The following is a 23,720-nucleotide window of genomic DNA, read 5'->3' on the forward strand; positions in this document are numbered from 1 at the left end:
GGTAAATATACACCGATTTTTTTATTTTTTTTAGCATTTTAACATTCTATCTTTTACTATTGATGCCGCATAGGCAGCCTCAATAGTAAAAACCTGGTCACACTCGTCAAACACTATGTTTGACGAGTGTGACCAACCTGTCAATCACTTTCCAAGCGATGCTTCAAATCGCTTGGAAAGTGCTTGAATATCGCACGCGAAAATCGCGGCAAAATCGCGATCATAATCGCGGTAAAATCGCTGTGAAATCGCGCTGAAAAAAACGCGCGATTTCTGGGAAGGAGTCCGTTTTTTGGTGTACGTTTTAACACGCACTGTGGGCACATAGCCTGAATGTTGTTTTGAGCACCTTAAGGGGTGCAGTTTTTAGAATGATGTCACTTTTGGGTATTTTCTATCATATAGACCCCTCAAAGTGGCTTCAAATGTGATGTGGTCTCTAAAAATAAAATGGTATTGCAAAAATGAGAAATCGCTGGTCAACTTTAACCCTTATAACTTCCTAACGTAAAACAATTTTGGTTCCAAAATTGTGCTGATTTAAAGTAGATATGTGGGAAATGTTACTTAAGTTTTTTGTGTGCTGTATCTGTGATTTAAGGGCATAAAAATTCAAATTTGGAAAATTGCGAAATTTTAAAAATTTTCGCCACATTTCCGTTTTTTTCACAAATAAACGCAAGTTATATCAATGAAATTTTACCACTAACATAAAGTACAATATGTCACGAGAAAGCATTGTCAGAATCACCAGGATCCATGGAAGTGTTTCAGAGTTATTACCTCATAAAACGACAGTGGTCAGAATTGTAAAAATTGGCCCGGTCATGAACATGCAAACCACCCTTGGGGGTTAAGGGGTTAATGTACTCATTGGATGCACTAATTTTTTTTTGCACTTTCATCATTTTTTTGCAGGATGCAGTCTGGCCTCTTTTTGTTGGCTTGGTCTATTGGGGCGTCTGTCACTGTGTGTTGCATATTTTAGTGCTGTAGCAGCCCGCCTGCTAATACTATGGGCGTCATTAATAGGTTGCAAGCCAGACACTTTGTATCACACTTATATATGTGTGACTGACATCCTATGCAAGCCTTATCTATGTGCATTTTTCCTACTAGGCAGCCAACCCCACCATGGTTTTTAAGGTGTGGGGTGGCTGTTTTTATCAGTAGTTTGCACCTGAGCTACCCCTTGCCTCTATTAGTGGAGGCCAACTGCATCCTGCTATATGTGCATTTGTCATCAGACAAGGTTCTGGTAAGGCCATATCTTGTTGTGTGAGTTTTCATGTTCATCAGAAGTGTACTCAAAGCTTTGCAGAGTCAAGATGTGGAAATCTGTAACAATGCCAACATTTTTTTTAGCTTGAATCTGGGGCAGGAAGAAGTATGGTCCCAACAGCATACTGACCCTCATCATCAGCCATTAACCCCTGGGAGAGGTGATCCTGACGAGACTCAGATATCTGAGGCTTACGGGGACTGTACTGTGCTGTCAGTGCAATAAGAGGAGGAGAGTGACTCCAATGGCCAGGAATGTGACAATGCAGAGGATGATGATGAGGTGTTAGATCCCAATTGGCATGAACATAGAGGCACACAGCTTAGTAGGTCTGAGGAGGAAGATGATGAGGTTATGTTGCACAGTTCGTTACAGACATGTAGTGATAAAGCCACGGCAAGTGATGCATCCTCAGCTACAACTTTGCTTCTGACCAGCAGAATCCACGGGTCTGCAGCTAGCAGGGGTGGCAAGGGTTGCCTTGCTTGGGCCTTTTTTGACAGTACAAAGGATGAGCCAACTCACGTAATCTGCAAACTTTGCAAAAAAGACCTGAGTTGAGGTAAAAACTGCAATAATTTGACTACTACATGAATGAACCTTCATATGCGCTATTAGCATGCTTTAGTGTGGGAATCTTACTTGTCAGAAATGCGGACAAGCAGACATTAACCACCATGAGCCACCCCATCAATCGCATCTGCCACTTGTTCCCCCTCTGTTATTGATCCAACTTTTGAGACACAGGTCTTTAACCGTAGACCCTCAAGTTCTTTACCCAACTGAGTCATGCTGACGGAGAGGCCGCCTCAGAGAACGATCACACCACAAGTTTCTCAATCCACAGTAACATCTCAACCTGCACGTCTCTCATGGTCTAGCAGTTTGTTCGGTTCATTGTACTCCGCTTTCACAGCACTGCAGCCAGCCCACGAATCCGCAGTTGTGTTCACGGAAAAGATTGTTTCCTCCTATGCATGACAAAGCTAAGAGGTTGAACTCCACCATCTTCAATTTGTTGGCCACGGAAATGCTGCCTTTCTGCCTGGTGGATACAGATGGTTTCCGAAAGCTTATGGCTTACACAGTCCCCAAGTACCAATTACCCAGTCACCATTATTTTTCTAAGAAAGCTGTGCCTGCGTTACACCAGCATGTGGCAGACAACATCACTTGCTCCTTGACAAAATCTCTGTCTGTCATGGTGGATTTAACCACAGACACTTGGGCAAGTAAGCATGGCCAATGGCGTTACATCTCACTGACTGGAAATAGGTGACTCTGGTGGCTGTGGGGACAGGCGCTGCTCCACAAATCTTGGAATCCCCAAGGCTTGCAGGCCAAACCTATATTTAACACTTCCTCCACTGCTTCTGCCTCCTCTCTCTCCTCTAGGGCCTCCACCTCCGCCCTCAACCTCTGTCTTCATGAGACATGAGTTCCAACAGTGCATAATGAACCCTCACCACTTCTGTACCGTGCAGCCAGGGCTCAACGCAGTCATGCAGTCTTAAACTTGATATGCCTTGGAAATCGCTGCCTTACAGCTACGGTGCGGCAAGATCACACACATGCCTTGCATGGCTCACGTCCTCCATCTGGTGGTGCAGCGTTTTCTCAGCAACTATTCTTGCCTTTGTGACCTGCTCTAGGAAACACTGTGAGCTGTGTGCTCATTCATGTCGTTCGCACCCCTCTGCTCATCGACTTGCATTGATACAGATGTCTTTGTCCATGCCATTTAACAGGTTGGAACGCCATGTGCCGACATGGTGGAATTCCATTCTGCACATGTTGCAGCGACCGTGGCAGCAGCAATGAGCCTTAATGCAGCATTGCATGTCGTATAGCCTCGGCCAAAGCAGTACGGAGGTGGCGCATATCACCTTTACAGAGTTGGCACAGATTAAGGACCTCTGCACCCTTCTGCATAGTTTTGAAATGGCAACTAAGATGGTTAGGACTGATGACAACATCAGCATCATTTTGTGGCCACTTATATGCTGGAGTAGACTTTGAATGGCCTGTGGGAGGAGATGGTGGTCCCAGAAGGAGAGGAGGTGGCGGAAAGGATAACATTGTCTCAAAGTTCAAGACTGTCGTCACACAGGCATGTGCCAAGGGCAGGTGGAGTACTGCGATAAAGGGGAGCTGATGATGATACAAGACAAACTGTTATCAAAGGTACAAGATCCGAGGAACAAATGGAGGAGGAAGAGGTGATGGACGAACAACTGTCGGATGCATAGAATAATCCTCCCCTCTATGTTGTTTGGGGTCAGTGGGAGGAGATTGAGGAAACGAGCCTCATTGTTACCCAGCCACCAACACAGCATGGGCTTGGACCTCATGGTAGAGCTTGACATATGAGTGCCTTCTTGCTGCACTATCTGCAACATGATCCCCGTATAGTTATGATTAGGAATAATGCTGAGTACTAGATTGCCACTTTATTAGATCCACGTTATAAAACCAAATTTTGCCAGATGATTGCCACCCTGGAAAGGGACTCGCGATTGCTGGAGTATCAAAACATGCTTTTATACAACCTTAAGAGAGTTTTTCCCCAAGACAGCAGTGAAACCCACAGTTCGCATTGCAGCTGTAGACATCCAACCTCCGGCCTGTCAATTCTTCAATGCCAAAACATTAGCATCCTCAGCAACAGTAGTGGCTGAAGTGGAAGAAGCAATTTCTGTGATTCCTTTGACAGTTTTTTAGACCAACTTATGCACCAGCACAACAGAGTCCAAGTCTTGCACGTGGTAAACGAATAGAGGGGATGGTGCAGGTGTATCTAGTAGTGATGAACGAACATGCTCAGTAATGCTCATTACGCGCTCGAGTATCTCTATACTCGCAGTACTTGGCGAGCGCCGAGTATTTCCGGTATTGCTTGGTGGGAATTCGGGTCCCCTCCCTACATGTTTTCCGCTCTTTGCAGAGCCAATCAACATACATGGATTGTGTGCCATGCACTATAATGCTGCAGCCATCTCTGTTGTGGTATTACAGTGATTAGCTGGCCACACAGCTTCATCAGGTCTATAAGAGAACTGCCGCCGCCATGCTCGCCGCATTCAGCTCCGTATTCAGACAGCGTAGGGAGAGCTGCTGCCGAGATAGGGTCAGATTTGGGGTTTAATAGAATCCACAAATCCAGATAAACCAACAGTCCTTCTAAGGACTAATTACGGAGTATCTAGATTGCAGTGCTAGGTAGGCAGGGGAGTGTATGTGGCTCTATATATATCAGTGCAAGGCATGTATGCACTGTATGTGGGTATATAGATATCATTGCATACATCAAAAGGGTCAATTCCATTACTGTCTGCTGATGATGCCTATTACATATATACCTAGCTCCAGCTATCAGTGGCTAGGAATATTTTTTTTTGCATCTTAATTCTGATTATTTTATTCCAAAGCAATCCAGAGTCCCCTTTTTTCTCCATTTCCTTGTTGACATTACTGACTACAGCCTGATCCTTTTAATAGTACAGCGTGAAAATCCAGCAATTTTATAAGGGTTTGCCCATCCCAGCCATCAAATCTGAGTGTGCAGAGAATTTACATTTTTTGGAGTACTGTAGTATTTTTTGGAAAGTCTTATACATTTTTTGACACCATTTTGCAGCCAAAAAAAACATATTTAGCTGCCAAAAAAATATTTAGCTAGAGTTCAGATATTTAATAGGGATGAACGAGCATAAGCGTGGGTATTCGGTAATCGGCGAGTAATGCAGTACTTGTGGTACTCAGTACAAAGCGAGTATTTCACTACTCGCCTCGCACTATTAAGATCTCCCGCACAGCATTTGCCAATCACAGTAATGCTGCACCCTTCTTGGTTGTGGGCAGCATTACTATGATTGGCAGGCTGCCCAGCGTCATAGCCTGACTCTATCTAAGCCCTGCCGCCGCCATTTTCAGCACATTGCATGCAGAACACAGCTAGTGTAGGGAAAGTGTGAACAGCCGCTAGGGAGAGTTGTGTTTCTTTGTGCAAATCATACTGAAATTCTCTGCAAAACCCAAAAGCTCTTTTCAGCTCTTGTCTCGTTATTGGGGTGCGCAATCTCACCTTAAACCTCAGGGCAATTTTTTTGTGCTGTTGCGGTGCTGTGTTCACAGCGACTAGGATGCACGGTACTGCACAACTGGGAAGGGATGGAGGTGATCACCAATTGCCAAAAAATAACATTTTGGGTGACATTAGGTAGGGATACTGTCATCTGGAGGGCTTAAATACTGTTGCGAAATCCAGTCCTTATTAAATTTAATCAGAGTCAACCTGTCTGCATTCTCTGTAGTCAACCGTGTGCATGTATCTGTGATGATTTCCCCAGCGGCACTGAAAACACGCTCAGACATCACACTAGCAGCAGGGCAGGCCAGCACCTCCAAGGCATAGAAGGAGAGGTCGGGAAAACTATGCAGCTTGGATGCACAGTAATTAAATGGGACAGAAGCGTCAGGAAGGACGCAGGTATGGTCACGTAAATAGTTGTTGACCATCTTGTTCAACTTCTCCCTCCTTGACATTGGTACCGGATGAAGACATCGGTGGCTCGAGGGACTTCACAGAAGGGTTGCAGGAACACCGGATGTACCAGGGCGATCAGGGGACCCCATTTCTCTCTTCTCTGATGTGCAATCACATAATAGGAGAGAGAAATAAAATGGGAAATCAGACTTTTTTTGTAGTCGCTGTTATTCCATTAATAACGGCGATCGCAACACTGGGGTCGATAAAAATCGACCCGGGTCATGTTCTCTGGGGTCTCAGCTGCCCCTGGTAGTTGAGAATTTGGAGAAATTCAGATGCTGGGGGGCGCTATGCACTTATTTCTCAGCGCCATTAAAAAGCAGCACTGAGGCATATGTACCTTAACTGCCACCACTAAAATGTGTATTGGTGATCATTAAGGGGTTAAACTCGGTGTACACAGAATAACAAATGCCAGGTCATTTACAGGAGTTATGCCTCAATCGATAAGGTCAGATGAAAATCATCTGAAAACTAGAGGAAGTGTAAACTCTAACAACATGGAGTGAAATACCATAAAGAGAAAGAAAGAAAGAAAGAAAGAAAGAAAGAAAGAAAGAAAGAAAGAAAGAAAGAAAGAAAGAAAGAAAGAAAGAAAAAAGTCATCATGAACAAGCCATAATAAGATATGACAAATGTATTCAATAATGCAACATGATTTCTCTTTTAAGGTTTAAGCCGTTGGGAACCCGTGTGTTTAAAACAAAAATCCAAAATGCTTCTTTATTACGGAGAGTTTTTCCCTATCACCACCTCGAAAATTTCTGGGAATGGGTTCAATAGCATAAACTGAACAATCTGCTATTTGTCTGTTATGTGCTGTGGTAAAGTGATTGGAAATATTAGACATGTTATGATCAGTTGGTTGAGACTTGTCATATAAGTGTTCCCGTATCCGAGCTTTTAATCTGCATGTGGTAGATCCAACATATTTCAAATTACAGGAACGGCATTCAATAATATATATGACATATTCAGAGTTACAGTTAAGAACATTTTTTATTTGACAAGTCCTAGTGTCACCCGAGTTTAAAAAAATTGCAGCGACCAAAGTTTTGCATAAGTGATGAAAGCTATTCAGACAATAAATGTTTATCAGTGATGATCGAATGGAGCTTGCACAAAGTCTTATCCAAGCATGATCGGGGGCTAACCGAGTGTCTTCGATGTGCTCAAAAAATATGTTTGACTACCCACTGCTGTATGTTCGCTCTTCAACAGCCATAACACTTACAGGAATTGCTTGTTTATTAAGTATTTCCTGCATGTGTTGAGGCTGTCGAAAAGCCTTGAACCATGCAGCAGCAGGAATTCGAACATATATTCCGAGCATGCGTTAGAGCGTGCATTTAGCCCTCGATCATGCTCGGATAAGTCTTCATTCAAGCATGTTCGCTCATCACTAATAAACATGTAATATCGGAATAGCTTTCATCATATATCCAAAACTTTGGATGCCTGATATAACAATAATATGGGGCTCATTGGATTTGTTAGGAACGGAGGAACGCACTAAATAAATAAATAATAAAGTGCGTTGCCGCTCGGGGTCCACCGTGCAGTAGGTGTTAAACCGCTGCTAGGTAATGGCAGACGCGTTATGTGGCGGTATATTGCACGCGGGTTAGACGTCACCCGGTGTGCGCTGGGCGTACTCTGTTAGCTTCACAGAGACGCCTACAGAATTATCATAAATGCTGAGCCTGTTGGACTCACAGGTCTCAGATAAGTGCACGCATGATATATGGTCACAGGAGCTGGGCCCTAGGCAGAGGGTCAAAGTCCGTCTAGACCTAACATGAATGCGGCGTCGCAACTGTGGACGCCAAGAGGTGCTGCAGACTGCAGCGCGGCGACAGACACTGCCGCTAATCGACAATGCCCGGTAGCAGGTGCACTGTCGGACGCTAGCGCTGTGGAGGATGCTGTTGTGGCTTACAGCTTGCCACTGGATGGCGCAGACTCTAAACCTAAGTCCCTATACACATTCGTAATATCAGAGGAAGGGGAGTCATTTGTAAGTTCATGCATCCATCATCATTCACACAGTACAGCAACTAGAGACTATACTAGCGCATGGCTGAGGGGCCAAGCGGGCCTTTTATAGCCTGGCGCTTCCGGGACCTTCCAGAACTCTGAGATGGGCAAATCAGATCTGGAGAAGAACCTGAGCACGTGACTCCCGATCTCCAATGGGAGATCGTCTCGTGAGCATGCCCAGTGGAGGGACTTAGCCTCTGGAGCGATTTGCTGCTGAACAGCCTGCATTGCTATTGCTGACCCAAAGGTGGCAGCAACTGCCAGACCCACAGAGCAGGACTGGGCAGAGTGTCTGGGACGCCAGGATTGCTGAGCAATCTCCTTTATGGTCGATAGATAATGAGAGACCGCAGAATGTGAGGCTTTGGATTCCTGTTGAGCTGCTGCAGTAATCCAACGCCTAACAGGATTTAAGTTAGTGGTCGTTATATTTTGTGATTTATATTCAACATTTTGATTGTGTGATGATAGATGTGACCTGATAGATTGACCTAACTAACATATAGTTTATTAGGGCTAATGCACAAATCTCCATTTCAAAGCACCACCCATTTGATGGATTAGAATTGAATTGTTGTGTTATATACAGGTGTGATAATCATTTTGTTTAGCTCTTTTAATTTGTGTTCACTTTATGGATTTAGTGCTCTTTCAGATGTTGGCTGTGGATCTTATATTTTAAAAGCTGTATGTTTAGGTGAATACAATTTCTGTCTATTTATGAAATGATGGGAAATTTAGTGAAAATTTTTAAAATGTTTAAAATTTCAAATTTTTGAATGTTAAACCCTTAAAGCAGATACCAAACAAAATTAGTTAATTCATTCATAAAGAGCGTTCTCTATTTGTGTACTTTACATCAGCATCACATCTTCTGTGATCTTTTATTTTGCTACGATTTTAAAAGTGTTACAAATTTAGCAGCAAATGTATTTTTTTCAAGAAAACGTGGAAATCTTATCTTTTGCCAACCTAATTAGGATTTAAGTGACTTTGAGGGGTCTATTTAGTGGAAACTCCCAAAGACAATGCCATTTTAAAAACTGCACACCTGCTTAACAGTATTTAACGCAACATGGAAAGAAAAAAAATATTTTTTTCGCTAAAATGTTGTTTTAGCCCCAATTTTTCATTTTCACACGGAGTAATAGGATACAATGATCCTCATTTTTTTGCTATTTCTTTTAACTTCAGCAATACACCATATGTGAGCAAAAACAAATTTTTCATGCGGCAGGACAGATACTCCTGGGATCTGCAGGACTGGATCAGATAGACACGGTGGACAGTAGTTAGAGCAGCCTCTTCTTACCTCAGCATCAGATAGACAGTTTTGTCAGCAGTGGGAGAAGCATTTTTCACCGTAACATCCTGATATCTCCTTTATTGGATCAGAAAGATACGGAGCAGAGCAGTAAGTGCACCCTCTTCTTACCTCAGCACCCCTACTATCTCCAATGTTAGATCAGATAGTCAGAGTGGTCAACAGTGTGACCCGTTTTTATCTTTTTACCTCTGCACTTCTGGTATTTTCAATATTTGATTATATAGACAGGGTGGACAGCAGTGTGGGCAGGATCTGAATACGTTCGCATGCCTACTACCTTAAGTATTAGATCAGATAAGCATGGTTAACAATAGTGTGAATGGCCTCTACTTACTCCTCCACTCCTGGTATCTCCAGAATTAGATAGAAAGAATAGATGTAACAGGAGAATCATAGAATCATAGAATGGTAGAGTTGGAAGGGACCTCCTGGGCCATCTGGTCCAACCCCCTGCTCAAAGCAGGATTCACTAAATCATCCCAGTCAGATGTCTGTCCAGCCTCTGTTTGAAGACTTCCATGGAACCACTGTACTGTGGTGTGAGGAGAACCTGGAGGGGTGTAAATAGGTAATCACCTGAGCCTTGACTACAGCCCCTGGTCGTAAGGTTAGGCTTGGCTCAATATAAACACAATTTGCAACACCAGGACAGACCTGAGCTGAACTCCAAGGGACAGGGAGTTAGAATGGTCCAGAAGGAGAATACAGCTGGTACAAGCAGGTACAGCATGAATACAGGAACCGCAGGTACTGTTGGTAATCAGACAGCCACTGGCAGGTGCAGACTGGTACGGCTGGTATACAGGTGGGCATGGGAGGTGCAGGCTGATAGGCTGATATACAGTTGAGCACAGGAGGTGAAGACTCGCACTGCTAGTATACAAATATGCACAGCTGGTGCAGACTGGTATGGTTAATATACAAGTGAACATGGCAGGTGCAGGCTGGCACAGCTTATCTACAGTTGCACATGGCAGGTGCAGGCTGGCACAGCTTATCTACAGTTGCACATGGCAGGTGCAGGCTGGCATGGTTTGTATACAGGTGAGCACAACAGGTTCAGGCTGGTACAGCTTGTATGTAGGTGAAAATGCACCAGCAGGGTGGACAGCTTGGTGCCTCACAGCGCCTATGCTCCAAACTGAGTTCCCATGACTCCATATCGCACCCCCCACTAGCACAAAACCACAGCAACAGGCACCAAACCAGGCTGTAAGACACCAGGGCGCCCCCGCCCTGCTGGTGCATTATACCTGCCGCAAGATGCCACTCCTTTAAAGCTATAGAGACCCACTGAGAGGTTCGCCGAGACGTAGCAGGATGCTTCATACGTCTGATCAGAATGTTAACCAACAACTTCTTATTCAGTTATAAACAGTATATATTTTTTTTTCCTATCAGTATGTGATAAATGTATGATATTTGGAGTTGCTGCTGTCCAAACTCTTTTTTGAGATATAAGTTTAAGCAGAGCCTGTTGTTGCTTCTCCGATGCAGTGCTTCCAGCTTGCGACAGATATGGATGATAATTCTGAGATGGAGGATGTGGATATGGAGGGAGTGCAGGAAGCGGCAAATTGGGAGGAGGAAACCCTGATGGAATTTGGGCCCGCAATGCTAGGCTTCAGTAGCACATGTGTCGTACCTGGGTCCGAATTGGTCCTGGCCTGAACTACGTTCACCCAGTTGCCATCAACAAAATGCAGCATCCTTGGTTAAAGGCACTTGTCCACATATTGGTGGTTAAGTGGACATTCCCACCAACTGCTTTGGCCAGAGCACGGGTGACGATATGGGTGGTGTAAAACAGGTATGGCTCTCAAGGCAAAATATTGTCGGTTGTTGATCGAGTAGTCTTCATGAGGTTGAGTAAAGCCTTAGTGTCCACATGCCTAAACAGCAACATTTCTAGGAAAACCAGTCTGGAAATGAGTCTGTTTACTGTTTGGGTATGTGGGTGGCTTGAAATTTATGTTTGCGTTACAAGGCCTGGGGTAGGAACAGCTGAATGCTGTGCTGGGACAACGAAGTGGACGTGCTTGTTGATGGTGCTTGCAAATGGGCAACAACAGATGCCTGCACCTATACCATGGACAGGGGATTGGCAAAAATGTAGAGCAGAGGAAGTGGCAGTGGTGTCAACCAAAGAAACTGATTGTAGACCAAGCCGTTTGGCCAACTGACTTAGGTGCTTGGATGACATATGCTTGAGCATGCTGGTGGTGGTCAGGCTGGTAGTGGTCTGGGACCTGCTGCGCTTTGTACAGCACAGGTTGCACATGATCATTATCTTGTCTTCTGTACTTTCTGCAAAAAAATGCCAGACTGGGGATTACCTAACCCTTGTCCTGGGATCTGTCTGCGTGTGGGTGCTCTGGGAAACAGTTGAACATCAGGTCCCTCTGATTAAACCACTTCCTTTTCCTGAGTGTTGAGATGCTGTGGATCCCTCCCCCTCTATGCTGCTGTATTTGCTCTGTATGCCACCTTTCCAGGTGTGGTCAGTGGCTTTATAATTCACCACCTCATCTTCCACATCCTCACTCTCGTCCTCCTCCTTACTTGTTGACTTCACGTGACTTGATGTGTCTCATCACCATCCACTCCTTGAGAGTAATTGTTGTTCCCTATCATTGGCTTCTTTTGACCATGGCTGCTTAAAAATTTGGGCACCACAGCACACAATCTCTTCATGTCCCTCTATAAATGTGAGAGGCCAGAATTAATAAATGGAAAGGTAAAGAACTGCTCGGAGTGTTCAATTGTGTGGTAATTGTCTCCTGGAACTTGCCATAGTGGGAGGAAGGTGAATCTGGTTAAGGATTATGTGGACCAGATTCTTGTCTTGTGAGACTGGATCATGTGGAAGACAAGGTGGTGCTGTGAAAAAAGGTATCTGCAATCCAACTGATCACATGTTTTCACTGTTCTGGCTTGAACAGTAGTGTCCCGCACTACCCTGCAAAATGACGCAAGAAGCTATGTTTCATGGGTGAGCATGTTCTTCTCCCGCAGGATGCACAGTTTCACCTGTTCCACAGACGTGGCCTCTGCGTGTACCAAAATGGAACCACTTCCCCATTCCTTAGTGCGCATGTTGCGTATTTTAGATTATGTACGCAGCTTAGAGCAGTGTTATTAAAAAAAGAATCTAATTAATTTGGCCATTAAAGGAATTTTGGCTGTACATGGCAGCACCAAGGACGTTAAAGCTATAAACTCTGCCTAAATGTCTCCAATACACTATCCCTACTTCAGTGAGATTTTTTAGACTCTGGGGTTATTACAATGATAAAGCCCTTTGCTGCTTATTTAATAAATCCCATCGCATTTTTATTAATTCCCCAGCACCATCCCAGAGATGATGTTGTAGTTAACAATAAAGTATAAATGGAGGGCAATGTGATCACTGAGACGTGTAGACTTTATCACCCTCATCTGCAGTCAGAAAATTATTGTAAGTACTATCAATAGAATCTGTTATTCCTTGTAGAGGGACATTAGGGGCCATATGTGGTGGCTTCATGATAATGTGTTGTATTATTTGTGATTTTTAATAGGACTGGAGTTAGCATAATTTATCACAAGGCACAAATGCAAAAAGATGTGCAACATGTTTGGCTCATTTATTTCTTTAAAGAAACTACACTCAACCTAAAAACACCAAGAATTAAAAGTCATGAAATTATGTAAATCATAGAATGAATAGACATTGTAATGATATGCAAATGATAAATAAATGAAAACAAAACTGTGTTATCATTGTGATTTATTCAGTGTTGAGTATGAGCATCATGCTCATATATACACAAACTTACATGCCTTGGCTGCTATCGATGAGGTTATTAATGGTTGTTAGAGGGATGGACTACCATTGTATATGTACTTGGGCACAGAGATCATCAAGATTTGCTGCTGCAGCTCTATTTGCAAATGTTCACCAGTGATATCTCAGAAATGTCTTGATGAAAAACAAGTCTGGAGACACTAGTGGCCAAGATTCAGCCACAAAGGCTACTCAAAGTAGCAGGAGAAACATGCAGCCTTGCATTAATGTGTAGAAAATTGGTGTTTGCACGCAGGTGAAATGGCTGAACCACTAGTATTATGATCAATTCAATGTAACACCGAGATATTAGGAAATCTGGAGTGAATATTAAAGGGACTGGTTACCATATATATATATATATATATATATATATATATATATATTGCCAGACCACACCAGAATCTATGGAGTGTGGTGAACGAGATGTTCCATCCTCTTCATGGTATTACGCACATGGTCTCCAGATCATCTGAAAACAAAAGCTAAATTCAATCAGTGAGGTAGATAGACCTTGTATAGAAACTGTTTGACGCCTTTGGTTTGGAATGTAACATCCAAATTTACTAGCAGTACAGTAGGACCCATGGAACAACCATTTGTCCAATGTGCCCTGGAGCCATTTTTCAACAAAACAATGCCATGGTTATCATTCTATTGTGAACAGCCTGCCTGGCCTAAACTTGGTACCATGGCCTGCAGCTTCTCTTCCATCCCTCACATCTGAGACGTCATTGATTGGCAAATGCAATGGGATCTGTCAGCAATGGATCTTAATGATTTGTGTGCACAAGTACAGTCAGTGAGGCAGAACATTCCTCAAACAACCATTAAACTTCAATGATAACAGCCAAGCAAGTAATTGTGGATATTTCTGCCCTCATTATCGATACTGTAGAAATTGAGATATTTTGAAAATTTTATTTCCATTTTTCAGAATTTCAATATTATTATTACTTATTTATATAGTGCCATTGGTTCCATGGTGCTGTACACGAGAAGGGGTTACATACAAATTAAAGGTATCACTGACAGTAAACAAACTAACAATGACAGACTGATACAGAGGGGAGAGAGGACCCTGCCCTTGCGTGCTTACATTCTGCAGGATGGTGGGGAAGGAGACAGTAGGTTGGGGGGTTGCAGCAGCTCCGGTGATGGTTGAGGCAATATCGCCGGTAGTGGTGAGGAGGTAGCGGGGTTCATTGCAGGCTGTATGCTTTCCTGAAGAGATGGGTTTTCAAGTTCCATCTGAAGGATCCGAATGTGGCTGATAGTCGGACATGTTGGGGCAAAGAATTCCAGAGGATGGGGGCTATTCGGGAGAAGTCTTGGAGGCGGTTGGGTGAGGAGCGAATAAGTGTGGAGGAGAGAAGGAGGTCTTGGGAGGACCCGAGATTACGTGAGGGAAGGTATCAGGAGATTCCTTCAGAGACGTATGGGGGAGACAGGTTATAGATGGCCTTGTAGGTCAGTATTAGTAACTTGAATTGGAAATGCTGAGGGAATGGGAGCCAGTGAAGAGATTTGCAGAGGGGAGAAGTGGAGTAGTAGCGAGCAGAGAGATGACTTAGTCGGGCAGCAGAGTTAAGGATGGACTGGAGAAGTGCGAGGGTGTTAGCAGGGAGGCCACAGAGGAGGATGTTGCAGTAGTCAAGGCAGGAGATGATGAGGGCATGCACAAGCATTTTAGTAGATTGAGGGTTGAGGAAAGGACGGATTCTGGAATATCAATTATATGGCTATCGATACGTGGGTTTCCATAAATCCTTGACTTTTCCTTCTTGAAATTTAAATTTTGAGGAGTGTATAAGAATGACATTAAATACTAATATTTTGCACTTCTATATAGAACCAGACTTGTATATTGCAGGGTTGTACTTCAAAAGTGTAGATGTAAGAATCCTCATAGTGACATTTGATGTGAATACAGTGCATCCAACATGCCATCTCCAGCTGCTGAAAAGTAACTTTACTAGGGTAGAAGATTTTGTAGACGAAGCTAGTTAAAGTAAAGACTTGTTTATACCAAGAAATTCTGAAAAAATCTTTAAATTATCCCTAGAAGAAAAAGCTCTAAATGGTGTATTTCATGAAGGGCAGAGACCCAAAAGATGAACACAGGGAGCCAATGTGTCCTTTACTATGTAAAGTACAGGAATGCACCCTCTTTTACTTAGTCATCAATAAAGAAATGTAATATATATATATATACATATATATATACATATATATAATAGAGAGAGAAAATATACATGTTAGGTGTTACTAGGACCAGATCAAAAAAATCCGATCTATCAAAATCCTAATTTCCTAATTTTTTTAAGTCAATCGGTAAAGTAAAAAAAAAACAAAACACCAGAATTGCTGGTGTTCAGGTCCCGCAATAATGCAAAATAATGCAATAAGAAGCAATAAAAACATTGTATGTATCCCAAAATTGTATGAATAAACAAACAGCTTCATTGATGGTAATACAAGAAAGGATAAAGGTCTTTGAAAAAGGAGACATAAAACCTGTTTTTTTCTTTTTTACAAAACTCTGAATTTAATAAGTTAATAAAATGGTAAGAACAATCTCTATAACTTTGGTTTGTCTTGACAGCTTGGACGGCTGCAGTGTCTCTGTGGTTATACAGATATTTTAACAATGATGAAACTATATCAACCTTCCAGTGGAGTAGAACTGGACCATGAATAGACGACTAAGTTATCCATAAATGTTTTACAGAGAAAAGTGAATGGCAACTTCATATCTTACATGTGATTATCACCAACATTACACACAGTGTAGGGTGAAGAAGCCTTCATCCAAGCCCATCATTACAGCCACAGAGTAATCCAAGTGTAGCATACATACATTGCTCCGCTCTCATCTCCCATGCCTGTGACTTTGCTTTACTGTAAATTCAGTATAGTTCCCAATGTTCCTCAGTGTAGGTTCTGTATATAGAATTATAAATTAATGTTATCTGAAATTATTCACCTAATCCATTTTATTTCAGTGAAGAGACGTCATCCAGGATCTCTTGTTAATCTTCCACTTAACAAAAACTTGTGAAGGGAATCAGACAGAAGTCACTCACTTTCTCCTCCTTGGATTTAATGGTCTCTATAAATATAAAATACTTTTATTTATAATTTCCCTCTTCTCTTACTTCCTTATACTCAATGGAAACTGTTGTGAGTTCAATTTTGGGGTTCCCCTTCTGAACTCCCTCTGGTGGTGTTGGGAGGTGGTGCGGCTGGTTTGATCGGTGGAGATCTGCCACCTGAGGATGGGGATGATGATTGGATCTCGGGATTCTCAGATTGGATTTAAGACAGCCGATGCCTTATTCAGTTGCTGGTGATTCCTTCTGACTTGTCAGCTCTTAGCTTTAGATGACTGGAACAGAGCTGAAAACCAAGTTTTTCTGCTAATGTTCACACTTGATTTTGTTGGTCTATTCATTTTTTTGTGTGGTCTGCCAGCCCTGCCTGGCCTTCTCAACATCCTGTCTTACCATTTCATCATTTTCATCCTGTAAAAATCCTATAGCATCTTTGACTTTTCTTTTACTTTTGACATATCCCCAAAATCCTTTATTATTGCTTTTGACATCTCTTACAAGCCTCAATTCATTCACAGCTTTAGTAATCTGATTTGTGCCCTGCAGGTTCTGCAGACTGCATTATATTCTTCTTTAGATATGCCTCCCTCTTTCCATTTTATAAACATTTTTTCTTCCTTTTTAGCATGTGCTTAAGTTCTGTGTTCATCCATCCTGGATTCCTTAAATGCTTCCTATTCTTCCCTCTTTTCGGAATTGTTAACAATTGTGCTTTGAGAATTTCATTTTTCAAGATTTCCCATCCTTCCTGGACATTTTTGTCTTTAAGGATATCCAGCCATTGGATCCCTCCAATTCTCTTTCTGAATCCCTTAAAATCTGCCTTTCTGAAATCTAACCTTGACGTCTGAGTCTTCACAGGTCTTCCTCCTCTAGTTATCCAAAATTCTAAAATAGCATGGTCGCTACCTCCTAGGGTCCCAGCCACTTTTACCTCCTCAACCATTTCCTCCCTGTTTATAAGGATTAGATCCAAGGTAGCAGTTCCCCTTGTTTTCTCCCCTACCTTTTGAAAGATAAAGTTGTCAGCAAGAGAGGATAAGAATTTCCTTGACCTGTTAGTTTTGCCTGAGAGAGATACCCAACAAATGTCTGGATAGTTGAAATCTCCCATGACAACTATGTCATATTTTTTGGAGAACTTGGCCATTTGATGCATAAAGAGTTCATCCAAATATTCAGCTTGCACAGGTGGCCTGTAGTAAATGCCTACAATGGTGTCCTTTCCATTGTTCTGTCCTTGTATTCTTACCCAATCAGTTTCCACAGAACTCCCAGACTCTGAAGCTTGTATCTCTGTGCAGATATACGCGTTTCTAACATACAATGCGACACCCCCTCCTCGCTTATCAAGTCTGTTTCTTGCAAATAAGTTGTATCCTTCTAGTCTTGTATTCCAATCATGTGTATTGTCCCACCAAGTTTCAGTGATTCCAATGACATCATATTTCTTTTCCTGTGTTAGTAGTTCCAATTCTCCTTGTTTGTTGCCTATGCTTTGTGCATTAGTATAGAAACATTTTAGTTTGTGATTGGTTTCTCTTTCTCCAATATTTTTATTAATTAGATTCTTTTGTCTTTGTTCTTTCTTTCCACTTCTAATAGCAGAGTTCTCAATAGCATTTGTCAGGTGTATGGCTTTTTCTGGTCTTTTGCTTCCTTTCCCATGTTGCTCTAGTTTAAAGCTCTCCTTACAAGTGTAGCAAGGCGACTTCCAAATACATGTTTTCCAGTCTTCGTAAGGTGCACCCCATCTCTAGCAAGTAGTCCATCGTAAAGGTAATTCACTCCGTGATCCATAAATCCAAATCATTGCTGACGGCACCATCGACGTAGCCAATTGTTCACCTGCAGAATCTTATTCCACCTCCTTGTTCCATGGCCATCCACTGGGAGGGTGGAAGAGAAGACCACCTGCGCTCCCAGTTTTTTCACTTTCTTGCCTAAGTCTTCAAAGTTTCTGTAGTCTCTTTTTGCTCTGTCTCAGAATATTCCAGAGTGCTGATATAGTGGGAGAAGTCTAGTGACTTCAGGGTTAATTTTGCTATCAGAAGTGTTGGACATTATTTTTGTAGGGTTTTTTGCAGGTTGCAGACAGTGACTTGCCTTTCCTTTCCTGTCTAGTTAGTTTGGGCCCCATCATTTGCTCAGCCTATTTTCCTGCCTGTGTTTGTGCCTTCATCTTGTTTCACCGTCAATACCTGTGCGGGGGCTATCTATTCCTTTGGGGTCTGCTCTGGGGCAGTTAGTTTTCCCTTTTCTTGCTTTAGGCTTATGTAGTCCTCCGGCCATGACGAGGCGTCTAGGAACATCGTAGGCACACTCCACGGCTACTGCTAGTTGTGTGGTAAGATCAGGGATCTGCAATCTGCATAGTTACCAACTTCTCTGGTTTTCTGTGGCTTTGCTTGTTTTGTTTTTTTTTTTTCTCCTCGGTGACCCATTCCTAACAGGAAACCTTCTTATTATAGTCTTGGTATCCACCAATGAGAACCTCAATATCCCAATGTTCTTCTTTCTCAAGCATCTAGCATTGGCCGATGTCCTCACAACCGCGACCATTATGCCCATGATGTTAAATATTATACTGTTGGATGTGAAAGAGGTGCCAGTGAGCTCTTGCATTATCCAGCTCTACCTATTCTTCATATTTTGGGATTGCTATTATGTCCTATGATCGATACTTGGCCATTTGCAGCCCAATGCACTACAATTCCATAATGCAACCTCATGCTTGCCTCAAGATGGTTCTTGCTTCCTGGTTCTTGATGTTTATCTTTTCATTTGAGATCATTTTGGTTTGGCAGCTTAAGTTTTGTGGTCGGAATGTCATTGACCATTTCTTCTGTGACTTCAAACCAATGATTGATTTGGCTACCTCTGATACTTACCCTGTAGTTTTGTTTGATTTTGTTATTGCTATCATTGGGGGTGTCACACCTTTTACTTTAATTTTTTTAAGCTATTTTAGGATATTCTTCACTATAACAATCCTTTCATCCCCCAGTGGACGGGGAAAAACCTTTTCCACCTGCAGCTCCCACCTCACCACTGTATGCATCTACTATGGAACCATCGTGATGGTGTTCATGGCTCCATCAGATGACAGTTCATTGAGCATTTACAAGTTTAAGTCTCTGCTGTTCATTGTGGTGAGTCCAATGATGAATCCAATCATATACAGCCTGAAGAACCACGAGATTCGGAGAACCCTTCAACAAATGTTTACAAGATTGAACGGGTATAATTAAATATTATTTGTTACATGGATGAATGAAAAGAAACATACTAGTTATGTCAAAATCCTCTAGATACACCATACACTTGCATTTGCACAGTTCAGTTTTATTTTATTCCCAAGGAATGAGAGGGAGTGTTAATTGTTCACCTCACAGCATGTTGCTTGATAGCTGTGGAGACACATGGGTGACACAAGGGTGAGAGGGTGCTCTCATCCGCTGGCAAAAGGCAACATGGACCAGGGCTTATTACACTGAATGCCCACTCTCCTTACCTGTGGGCAGAATACTAGTCAGACCACACAGGTTTAGGGTAAAATATTGTGGAAATATTTTATTGAACCAATCAGACAACAACATATAGAAAAATCCCATTAGATTTCTAAGATTGTGCAAAATTACAGAGTTTCACCCCTCCGCTTACTCGCTGGGATTAGAGAAAACCAAATACAAAACACAAAACAAATATCCTGGAATAAAAAAGTAAAAAAATATATTGCAAACATTGCATGAAGGTAGTAATAATAGTAAAAATAGGGGTATTTAGTTAACATAATTTTGATCAAAATAATGTAGAAGCCATCCCGCCACGTCACGGCAACCCTTGTGGGACAGTCCTAACTCTTGTATTTAAAACCTTTCCACTTGTCAAGTGACGTAAATGTGAACAAGGACAGAGGGACTGAGCCACCAGTAATAGTATAGGCCAGACAGGATGGATTTTCCAACTCAGAAACAGGGCGGTCACACCCTTATATGCACAGAATGCACAATGAAACAAATGAGAAACTGGGTCTGAGCATTATTATTACTATTACTATTATTACTACCTTCATGCAATTTTTGCAATATATTTTTTTACTTTTTTATTCCAGGATATTTGTTTTGTGTTTTGCTTTTGGTTTTCTCTGTGTAAAGGTCATGTGTTCATATGCAATTACATTTTGCATGCACATTAATTTACTTTTTCTGCTCAGACCCAGTTTCTCGCTGGGATTAGAGCAGATTTGGGGCTTCCATGGCTGACTACCCCCACCGTTAGCACCCTGCTTTTGGCAGGAACCTACAGAGAGAAGGTAATGATAAGCTTAGAAAGCTGTCAGTATATTGAGTCACATGGTCGTGTGAGAAAGAGGGTCACAAATTTGGCTTCTCCAAACTTCTCCAAGGGGCCAGATGAATGGGGAGTACCAATTCTGGCTTCCCCAAATTTATCTATATGACCAGGTGACCAGAGAGTTCCAATCTTTTCTTCCCTAAATGTTTCCATTGGACTAGGTTACTGGTGGGTCCAAATCTTGGCTTCTCCATACATTTCCATGGGTTCAGTGATAATCAATAGAGCAGATTTGTATTCTTCCAGCTAGAACTTCATCCTGTAAAATGTCAAATCTATGTCCCTCTTGTTGGAACCGTGGTGTTCTGCCAGCTGTCCAGTAGAGTGGTCTTGGATGCTGTTTTGTAAAGTTCCTTTGATAAAGAAGCAGATCGCCCTTTTATAGTTCACAGCTCTCATTCAGGCATTTTTCGGCAGGATGAGGGAAGATTGGCAGGGGCTCATCTCTCATATTTTGAGTATTTATTCAATTTACATAGTTCATCCTCCTCTTTTTTTTCAGGCCAACAACCTTAATTTCCTGGTACAATGTGTAGTCAGCATAACAGCAAACATCGCCTGTTCCATGACCCTGCATCCCTGTCTTGCAAAAATAGAACAGAAAAAAAATGTTGATTCAGCTCACCCTTAATAAGACCAACAGTCCTCGAGACACGGACCTCTTCTCTGCCAGAGGATAGACGTAGCAATCCAAGAAAGGGAATGTCCAGCTCAAGAAGATACAATCCAAATCCTTTATTGTGCTTCTTAAAACAATGACAGACTTAACGCACCCGACCGGATAGTCCGGAGGAAAGGTTGCTAATGAACAGCTGGACACGTTTCGAATGAATGTTCTTAGACTCAGCATGCCTCCCAAATGTTTCACAAACATTAATTATAGTTTGAACATTGAGGCTCATATGGCAATAGTCCATGTGTCTTGAACAATTGACGAAAAACACACAAATTCAATAGTAAACGTGCAGACAATAGCCTATGTCTCCTGGCTTACTTAAAAAAGACATCTGGATTATTAAGATTACATGCTGCCTTGTCCCAATATCCGTGTGTAACACTTCTCTGAATCTAAATTTACAAATGCTATTCAGGTTGTAGCAGATTGTTTTCTCATGTAGAATTTTGCTGATGATTCTATTAAATCCTTTACTTGTGCAGTTACATTTGTGATATATGAATATTATCTGAAATTATTTTAGGTATATTTTGATATTTAATATTTGGTTATGATGGAAGAATTGGAGAAATCAGATGGACTATGTGTTGCACTATTGCATTAGTACAACATAAGGGACATTTCTTAGCACACAAACACTAGTACAATTAAAATAAACTATGAATAGTGATGTGTGAGCAGGCTCACTGTATTCACGGTACTTAGTGGGCGCCGAGCATTTCTGCTATTTTTTGTCGGGTGCTTGGGTCTCTGCTCTGCACTTTGGGCGGTCTTTAGAGCACCAATCAACTTGCATGGACTGTCTGCCATGCACCATAATGCCACAGCCATCTTTGTTGTGATATTGCAGTGATTGGCTGGCCGCACAGCGTCATCAAGTCTATAAGAGACCTGCCGCCGCCCTACTCATCACAGTCACGTCCAGAATCAGACATTGTAGGGAGAGCTGCTGCCGAAATAGAGTCAGATTTGGGGGTTTATAAGTTAGTGTGGGTCTACCATCGTAGAATCCACAAACCCAGCTAAACCAAGAGTCCTTCTAAGGACTAATTAGGGGATATATAGATTGCAGTGCTAGGTAGGCAGGGGAGTGTATGTGGCTATAAACATATCAGTGCAAGGCATGCAGGTACTATGTGTGGGTATATACAGGGTCAGCCATGTACATGGATACACCTAAATAAAATGGGAATGGTTGGTGATCTCAACTTCCTGTTTGTGGCACATTAGTACATGGGAGGGGGAAAATTTTTCAAGATGGGTGGTGACCATGGGGGCCATTTTGAAGTCGGCCATTTTGGATGCAACTTTATTTTTTCCAATGGGAAGAGGGTCGTGTGAAACATCAAACTTATTGATAATTTCACTAAAAAAAACAATTTAGTGCTTGGTTTTAATGTAAATTTAATCTTTCATGATTTATTTACAAGTTTCTCTTTGCTTACACCCATTGTCCTGTCTCAGAGGTTTACACGTGAGCAGCCGAAAGAAATTGTATTTATATCTGGTAACGCAGTACCCGGATCATTGCAGCAGATGTCAATGAAAGACGCCCTACGCAAGAAAACTGTCTCCATTCCCATTTTATTTAGGTGTATCCATATAAATGACCCACCCAAAAAAGTTTGCCTCATCACTGAACATAATGTTCAGTGTAAACTGAGGGTCATGTTCCAATTTTTGTTTTGCCCATTCTGCAAATTCTGAATCTGGCATCAGTCGAACATCCCTTCGGCGGATATAAGCTACTCACCGAAGGCACCCTTACAAAATCCAGCTGCTGTAGCATCTCGACCAGGATGACCCACATCGGTGCTCTGAAATGGAAATTGGAACAGGACCCTCAGTTTACACAGAGTATCATGTTCAGTGATAAGGCAAACTTTTTTGGGTGGCCCATTTATATGGATACACCTAAATAAAATTGTCTCACATCTGCAGGTATTCAGCCCAATTTTACATTATTGTGTCTTGTGGCTTCATTAATCGGCCCATGTTCTCTTAGCAGCGCACATCTCACCATTGTGACATATGTTTGCACGTTTTATGTATTTCTCAGAGCATTTTTCTTAGCGGTGCACATTTCATCATTGTGATATTTGTTTGCTCATCCAATGCATTTCTTAGTACATATTTTGCATTTTTGCAATTGATATACATTTTCTGTATCTCCAATACCACTATTGTGGTTTATCTGCACATTTTTTTTGCATTTTTTGCATATTTTGCACATTTATATTTTTGAAAATCATTTATACTCTTTGCACCATTTATTTTTATCATCACAACGGTTTATATTCGTTGTGGTAGTACTTTGCACTATTTTTGCACTTTATATCTGTCTTTGCTGCTATCACATTGATCTTTAACATAGGCTTAGTTTATCTGCGAACTGTCTATATGGTATAGAGATCACTATTGTTTGAGTGTGTATTGTCTGTATTTATCCCATATATTGGTATATTTACTCAGTACATTACAGCGGTTTATTGCCTTTAGCACTAATTTTATAATTCATAATTGTATGTTGCTTGGCCAAATATCTAATATA

At 41.9% G+C, this 23,720-nt stretch overlaps 1 pseudogene; it reads left to right on the forward strand.

Annotated features, from left to right (window-relative positions):
• LOC141049972 (olfactory receptor 1E16-like) overlaps positions 1-20,841 on the forward strand; it is a 63,935-nt pseudogene extending 43,094 nt beyond the window's left edge.
• Positions 20,842-23,720: the final 2,879 nt, after the last annotated feature.

The sequence above is a fragment of the Dendrobates tinctorius genome, unplaced genomic scaffold (genome assembly GCF_039654945.1).
Source record: "Dendrobates tinctorius isolate UK_male_01 unplaced genomic scaffold, ASM3965494v1 ptg000151l, whole genome shotgun sequence".
NCBI classification, from domain to species: domain Eukaryota; kingdom Metazoa; phylum Chordata; class Amphibia; order Anura; family Dendrobatidae; genus Dendrobates; species Dendrobates tinctorius.